Consider the following 9,332-nt stretch of genomic DNA (forward strand, 5'->3'; position numbering starts at 1 on the left):
GGGAAAGGCAAGCTCATCATGTTGGAAGATCCAAGACAATATAATTTATCTGAGATGTAAGAAAACATAACCCATTATGTTGTCTTCCTTGTCCAATGTCAACTCTTTAGCATGTCATATTTTAATGAGTGCTCACAACCATAAAAGATGTCCAAGATAGTATATTTATATGTGAAGACCTCTCTTTCTTTATTACTTCCTATTAATTGCAACGATGACCAAAACTATGTTTGTCAACTCTCAACAACTTTTATTCATTATACTCTTTCTATGTGAGCTCATTACTCTCCATAAGACTCATATGATCTCTTTGTATCCTTTTATTTCTTTCTCTTTTCTTTTATTCACTTAGGATCATGGCAAAACAATCAAGCCCTTGACTAAACACTAATCTTTATTATATAGCTCATGGACTCGATTACATAAAAGGATAATGAAGCAAAACTCACAACTAGATCATACTAAGAACTTTTATTCTACTAGATCAAGATATTACCAAAAGGATCGAACTAAGAAAAACGGTAAAGATAAAAGTGATGGTGATACGATACCGGGGCACTCCCCCAAGCTTGGCAGTTGCCAAGTGGAGTGCCCATACCCATGTGATTACATCTCCTTTGTTGGTGAAGAAGTTGGGGATGTTGATGATGGATAGTCGCACATTGAGCATAGGAGGTCTTCTAACTTTTGGATAATGCCCTTGAGTGCGATGGTGTGCTCCTTCAACAAAATATTTTCATGTGTGAGATACTTATTTTGTATACGAGCTAACTCAATCATCTTGAAAGCTTCAATTTCTGTTGGGTTAAGAATGTTGTGATCCAGTTGAAGGGTGTCTTCTGTTGCAGGAACTTGGTCCTCCATGGCCTTCTTGATCCCTTCATCCTTGTTGGCCTCCATGGGTTCTTCTCTCTTCAGCTCTATCTTCATTAGCCAAGCATCGTTGCCCTCATCGTTGGAGTAGGAGGGAGATGACAGAGTGCCTGGCCTTGACAACCCTGACAGAAAACAGCTCAAAACAAAGACAGGAGATTTTTGCGTGATACGAGAGTCAAAACCCCCGGGAGATTATATAATGAATTTTTACCGACCAAAATACGTGGCGTGTACGAAAACGGAGTTCGGAGAGCACATGAGGTGCCCACGAGGTAGGGGGCGCACCAAGTAGGGTAGGGTGAGTCCTCCACCCTCGAGGAGCCCTCGTGTCCTTCCCGGACTGCTGCTTATTTTTCTATTTTTCTAAATATTCCAAAACGAAGAAATATTGCCTTAAAACTGTTTTGGAGTCGGTTTACTTACCATACCACATACCTATCCCTTTTCAAAGTGTGAAACGTTCCGAAAAGTGTCCCTTATGTATTACTCCGGGGTTACGGTTTCGATAACATTGGTTTCAACATTTATGGGATTACCTGAGATATAGTGTTTGACTCTTTGATCGTTCACCACCTTCGGATTTGTGCCTTCGAAGTTGTTGATTTTTATGTCACCGGAACGGTAGACCTCCTCAATAACATTAGGACCTTCCCACTTAGAGAGAAGTTTTCCTGCAAAAAATCTTAAACGAGAGTTGTATAGCAATACATAATCACCTATATTTAACTCACGCTTTTGTATCCTTTTGTCGTGCCATCTTTTAACCTTTTCTTTAAACAACTTGGCATTTTCGTAGGCTTGGGTTCTCCATTCATCAAGTGAGCTAATATCAAATAACCTCTTCTCACCGGCAAGTTTAAAATCATAATTAACTTCTTTAATAGCCCAATAAGCCTTGTGTTCTAGTTTGAGACGTAAGTGACATGCTTTTCCATAGACCATTTTATACGGAGACATGCCCATAGGATTTTTATATGCAGTTCTATAGGCCCATAATGCATCATCTAGTTTCTTGGACCAATTCTTTCTAGACCTATTAACAGTCCTTTGCAAAATTAATTTGAGTTCTCTATTACTCAATTCTACTTTACCACTAGACTGAGGGTGATAAGGAGATGCAATTCTATGATTAACATCATATTTAGCGAGCATTTTACGGAAAGCACCATGAATAAAATGTGAACCACCATCAATCATAAATATCTAGGGACTCCAAATCTTGGAAAAATAACTTCTTTAAGCATTTTAATAGAAGTGTTATATCAGCACTGCTAGTTGGAATAGCTTCTACCCACTTAGTAACGTAATCAACAACAACTAAAATATGTGTATATCCATTAGAGGAAGAAAAGGGTCCCATATAGTCAAAGCCCCAAACATCAAATAGTTCAATAACAAGTGAATAATTCATAGGCATTTCTTGACGTCTACTAATATTACCAATTCTTTAACATTCATCACAAGATAAGACAAACTTATGGGCATCCTTGAAGAGAGTAGGCCAGTAAAAACCAGATTGCACTACCTTATGTGCAGTTCTATCTCCAGCATGGTGTCCTCCATAAGCTTCGGAGTGACACTTGCGTAGGATCTGTTCCTATTCATGCTCAGGTACACAACGTCTAATAACACCACCCACTCCTTTATAAAGATGTGGGTCATCCCAAAAGTAATGCCTCAAATCATAGAAGAACTTTTTCTTTTGCTCGTATGTGAAACTAGGTGGTATAAACTTAGCAACAATGTAATTAGCATAATCAGCATACCATGGAGCAGTATGAGCAGCATTTATGAAATTTAATTGCTCATCAAGAAAGCTATCATCAATAAGTAGTGGGTCATCAAGAACATATTCTAACCTAGACAAGTTGTCTGCAACGGGGTTCTCAGCTCCTTTTCTATCAACAATGTGTAAATCAAATTCTTGTAGCAAGAGAACCCATCTAATAAGTCTAGGTTTGGCATCTTTCTTTTCCATATGATATTTAATAGACGCAAGATCAGTGTGAATAGTTACTTTAGAATCAACAATATAAGGTCTAAACTTATCACAAGCAAATACAACTGCTAAGAATTCTTTTTCGTTAGTAGCATAATTTCTTTGATCATTGTCTAGAGTTTTACTAGAATATTGAATAACATTTAGTTTCTTATCAACTCTTTGTCCTAGAACAACACCTACAACATAATCACTAGCATCACACATAATTTCAAAGGGTAAATTCCAATCAGGCGGCTGAACAATAGGTGCAGAGATCAATGCTTTCCTAATTATTTCAAATGCTTCTACACAATCATCATCAAAAACAAATGGTATATCTTTTTGTAATAAATTAGTCAGAGGCGGAGAGATTTTTGAGAAGTCCTTAATGAGCCTCCTATAAAAACCGGCATGACCAAGGAAACTTATTATACCTTTGATGTCCTTGGGACATGGCATCTTTTCAATAGCATCAACCTTGGCTTTATCAACTTCAATACCTCTTTCAGAAACTTTATGACCCAAGACAATACCTTCATTAACCATAAAGTGGCACTTTTCCCAATTCAAGACAAGATTAGTTTCTTCACATCTCTGCAAAACTCGATCAAGGTTGCTCAAGCAATCATCAAAATAAGATCCATAGACAGAAAAGTCGTCCATGAAAACCTCACAAATCTTTTCACAAAAGTCAGAGAATATAGCCATCATGCATCTTTGAAAGGTAGCAGGTGCATTACATAAACCAAAAGGCATACATATATAATCCAAAGTACCAAAAGGGCATGTAAAAGTAGTCTCTGATTGATCTTTGGCTGACACAGGTATTTGAGAGAAACCAGAATAACCATATAGAAAGCAAAAATGTGTATGTTTGGACAATCTTTCTAGCATTTGATCGATAAAAGGTAAGAGGTAATGATCCTTTTTAGTAGCCTTATTTAATTTGCAGAAATCAATTACCATCCTATAACCTGTAATAATTCTTTGAGGAATCAATTCATCTTTATCATTAGGAACAACAACAATACCTCCCTTCTTAGGGACACAATGGACATGGCTTACCCACTGGCTATCAACAACGGGGTAAATTATACCTGCCTCAATGAGCTTTAGTATCTCCTTTCTTACCACTTCTTTCATTTTAGGATTCAGCCGGCGTTGATGATCATGAACTGGTTTAGCATCTTCTTCCAAATTAATTTTATGTTAACATAGAGTGGGACTAATGCCCTTAAGATCATCAAGAGTATACCCAATAGCAGCACGGTGCTTCTTCAGAGTTTTCAATAATCTCTCTTCTTCATGTTCTGAAAGGTTAGCACTAATAATAACAAGGTATATCTTTTTCTCATCAAGATAAGCATATTTAAGGGTATCAGGCAACGGTTTAAGCTCAAACATGGGATCACCCTTGGGTGGAGGAGGATCCCCTAGGATTTCAACAGGTAAATTGTTTTTCAAAATAGGTTCCTGTTTAAAGAATACTTCATCTAATTCCCTTCTTTCATTCATAAACATGTCATTTTCATGGTCTAGCAAATATTGTTCTAAAGGATCACTAGGAGGTACGGCAATAGAAGCAAGACCAATAATTTCATCCTTACTAGGTAATTCTTCTTCGCGGTGTTGTCTACTATATTTAGAAAAATTAAATTCATGAGCCATATCATCTAAACCAATAGTAACAACATCTCTTTTGCAATCTATGGTAGCATTAACAGTATTTAAGAAGGGTCTACCAAATATAATGGGACAAAAGCTATCTTGTGGGGAACCAAGAACAAGAATATCAGCAGGATATTTAGTTTTCCCACACAAGACTTCAATATCTCTAACAACTCCCATTGGTGAAATAGTATCTCTATTGGCAGGTTTAATTGTGACATCAATATCTTCCATCTCAGCAGGTGCAATATCATGCATAACTTCTTGGTATAAGGAATAAGGTATTGCACTAGCACTAGCACCCATATCAAATAAGCCATGATAACAATGATCTCCTATTTTAACAGAAATGACAGGCATGCCTACCACAGGTCTAGGTTTATCTTTATCACGGGGTTTAGCAATTCTTGCAGTTTCATTACAGAAATAAATAACATGCCCATCAATATTATCATACAAGAGATCTTTAACAATAGCAATATTAGGCTCAACTTTAACTTCCTCGGGAGGTGTATATGTTTTAATATTTCTTTTATGAACTACAGTTGAAGCTTTAGCATGATCCTTTATCCTAACAGGGAAAGGTGGTTTCTCAACATAAGAAGTAGGAACAACAGGATCATTATAAGTGATAGTCTTTTCTTCAACTTTAATAGGTGAAGCTACTTTTACTTCTATGAGAGGATGATATTTAAGCCACTTCTCCTTGGGGAGATCAACATAGGTAGCAAACGATTCACAGAAAAAAGCTACTATCTCAGAGTCAAGTCCATATTTAGTGCTAAATTTACGAAAAATATCGGTATCCATAAAAGATTTAACACAATCAAAACTAGGTGTCATACCTGACTCCTTACCATTGTCGAGGTCCTAATATTTAGAGTTGCGTTTAATTCTTTCCAATAAATCCCATTTGAATTCAATAGTCTTCATCATAAAAGAGCCAGCACAAGAAGTATCAAGCATGGTGCGATTGTTACCAGAAAGCCGAGCATAAATTTTTTGGATAATCATTTCTCTTGAGAGCTCATGATTGGGGCATGAATATAACATTGATTTAAGCCTCCCCCAAGCTTGAGCGATGCTTTCTCCTTCGCGAGGCCAAAAATTATATATATAATTGCGATCACGATGAACAAGATGCATAGGATAAAACTTCTGATGAAATTCCAATTTCAATCATTTGTAATTCCAAGACCTCATATCATCACATAGCTTATACCATGTCGATGCATCTCCCCTCAAAGATAAAGGGAAGACCTTCTTCTTAACTACATCTCCGGGTACACCTGCAAGCTTAAATAATCCATAAACTTCATCCACATATATCAGATGTTCATCAGGATGTTTTGTTCCATCTCCTAAAAAAGGATTAGCTAGCAGTTTTTTTATCATACCCGCAGGAACTTCAAAGCAAGCATTTTCATTTTCATTTTCAGTAGGTTGAGGAGCAACTCTTTGCTCTACTGGTCAGGGTGAAGATACCCCGAACAAGCCCCTCACAGGATTACTTTCCATAGTAATAAGTGACAGTAAATTTCAGCACACTATATAAAATTTTCCTTACCAAATTCCACCTACCAAAGGCACTTCACTCCCCGGAAATGGCACCAGAAAAGAGTCTTCATGACACACAAGTATAGGGGATCTATCGTAGTCCTTTCGATAAGTAAGAGTGTCGAACCTAATGAGGAGCAGAAGGAAATGATACGCGGTTTCCAGCAAGGTATTCTCTGCAAGTACTCAAATAAGTGGTAACAGATAGTTTTGTGATAGGATAATTTGTAACGAGCAACAAGTAACAAAAGTAAATAAAGTGCAGCAAGGTGGCCCAATCCTTTTGTAGCAAAGGACTAGCCTGGACAAACTCTTATATGATGTAAAGCGCTCCCGAGGACACATGGGAATATCATCAAGCTAGTTTTCATCACGTTCGTATAATTCGCGTTCGGCACTTTAATAATTTGGTATGTGGGTGGACCGGTGCTTGGGTACTGACCTTACTTGGACAAGCATCCCACTTATGATTAACCTCTATTGCAAGCATCCGCAACTACAACAAAAGTATTAAGGTAAACCTAACCATAGCATGAAACATATGGATCCAAATCAGCCCCTTACGAAGCAACACATAAACTAGGGTTTAAGCTTCTGTCACTCTAGCAACCCATCATCTACTTATTACTTCTCAATGCCTTCCTCTAGACCCAATTAATGGTGAAGTGTCATGTAGTCAACGTTCACATCACACCACTAGAGGAGAGACAAAATACATCTCATCAAAATATCGAACGAATACCAAATTCACATGACTACTATAGCAAGACTTCTCCCATGTCCTCAGGAACAAATGTAACTACTCACAAAGCATAAACATGTTCATAATCAGAGGGGTATTAATATGCATATAGGATCTGAACATATGATCTTCCACCAATTAAACCAACTAGCATCAACTACAAGAGTAATTAACGCTACTAGCAACCTACTAGCACCAATCCCGGACTTAGAGACAAGAATTGGATACAAGAGATGAACTAGGGTTTTGAGATGAGATGGTGCCGATGAAGATGTTGATGGAGATTGTCCTCTCCCGATGAGAGGAGCGTTGGTGATGACGATGGCGATGATTTCCCCCTCCGGGAGGGAAGTTTCCTCGGCAGAACAGCTCCGCCAGAGCCCTAGATTGGTTCCACCAAGGTTCTGCCTCGTGGCGGCGGAGTTTCGTCCGAGAAGATGGCTTATGATTTTTTTTTTCCCATCGAAAGACTCCATATAGCAGAAGATGGCCACCGGAGGGCCACCAGGGGGCCCACGAGGTAGGGGGGCGGGCCCAGGGGGTAGGGTGCGCCCCCACCCTCATGGGCAGGGTGTGGCCCCCCTGTTGAATTTCTTCCGCTGAGTATTTTTTATATATTCTGAGAACATCTTCCGTGAAGTTTCAGGACTTTTGGAGCTGTGCTGAATAGGTCTCTAATATTTGCTCCTTTTCGAGCCCAGAATCCCAGCTACAGGCATTCTCCCTCTTTTTGTAAACCTTGTAAAATAAGAGAGAGTAGGCATAAGTATTGTGACATAATGTGTAATAACAGCCCATAATGCAATAAATATTGATATTAAAGCATGATGCCAAATGGACGTATCAGGTTGCCTCCCAACAAGCGCTATAGTTTTACACCCTTGGGTAGGCATAAAGCAAGGATCTAAGTTTTGTCATCTTTGTTTCGAGATCCATAAGATGCCCTCATGGTTGATTCATATGGTGGCCTAATTCTTATTCTAGGTAAGTGTTCCATACACTTCCTCAAAGGAAATTGGAACTTAATATTGCCTTCTTTCATATCAATCGCGTCAACGATAGTGCGTAAAAATGGTCTACCTAGAATAATTGGACAAGATGGATTGCAATCAATATCAAGAACAATAAAATCTATGGGCACATAATTCCTATTTGCAAGAATAAGAACATCATTAATTCTTCTCATAGGGTTTTTAATAGTAGAATCCGCCAAGTGCAAATTTAAAGAGCATTCTTCAATATCGGTAAGACCAAGCACATCACATAAAGTTTCGAAATTGTAGAAACACTAGCACCCAAGTCACACAAAGCAAAACACTCATAATTTTTAATCTTGGCTTTGATAGTAGGTTCCCATTCATCATGCAATTTTCTAGGAATTGAAACTTCTAATTCCAACTTTTTTTCTAAAGCTTTCATCATAGCATCAACAATATGTTTAGTAAAAGATTTATTTTGTTCATAAGCATGGGGTGAATTTATCATGGATTGCAACAAAGAAATACAATCAATCAAAGACCAACTGTCATAATTAAAGTCTTTGTAATCCAAAAGAGTGGGCACATCACTAGTTAAAGTTTTGACCTCTTCAAACCCACTTTCATCAATTTTCTCAATAATATTTTCACCCTCCGAATTATCGGGATGCCTTCTAACTAAAGTTGACTCTTATCCAGTCCCTTTTTCATCAATCATAATTTTACTAAACAAGGAATCAATAAAAGAAACACGAATCATTTTAAGATCTTCAACATTTTTATGAAAGCAATCACTAGAAAACGCTTTTTCTAAAAATTCTCTTTTAGCTCTAAGCATAGCGGTTCTTTTCTTACTTTAATCCATAGAAACATAAAGAACTTTAATTGATTCCTCAACTTTAGGCACAAAAATTTTCACCTTGAGATTTTCTACATCATGAGCAATTCTATCAACGCTTCTAGACAAATCATCAATCTTATTCAACTTTTCTTCTATGGTAGTGTTGAAAACCTTTTGCGTGTTCATAAATTCTTTCATATTATTCTCAATATTAGAGGTATTCCTATTATTATTATAAGAAGGATTTCCATAGGAATTACCATAATTATTGGAGGAATTACTAGGAGAAGTCCTAGGATTAAAATATCCTCTATAAGCATTGTTGTTGAAATTGTTTTGAGAGATAAAATTCACATCTATGACATCAGTATTTTGCTGAATCAAAGTAGACAAAGGAATATCATTGAAATCAATAGGAGCAATTTTACTAGAAACCAATTTCATAAGAGCATGAACTTTTTCACTCAAAGAAGAAATTTCTTCAACCGAATTAACTTTTTTTACTAGTACGAGCTCTTTCGGTATGCCATTGTGAATAATTTTCCATAATATTATCACGCAATTTGGTAGCTTAACCCAAAGTAATTTCCATAAAAGTACCACCCGCGGTGGAATATAAAAGATTACAAGAAACAAAATTCAATCCCGCATAAAAGTTTTGTATGATCATCCAAAGATTTAACCCATGAG

This window comes from Triticum dicoccoides, chromosome 7A (assembly GCF_002162155.2).
Source record: "Triticum dicoccoides isolate Atlit2015 ecotype Zavitan chromosome 7A, WEW_v2.0, whole genome shotgun sequence".
Taxonomy (NCBI): domain Eukaryota; kingdom Viridiplantae; phylum Streptophyta; class Magnoliopsida; order Poales; family Poaceae; genus Triticum; species Triticum dicoccoides.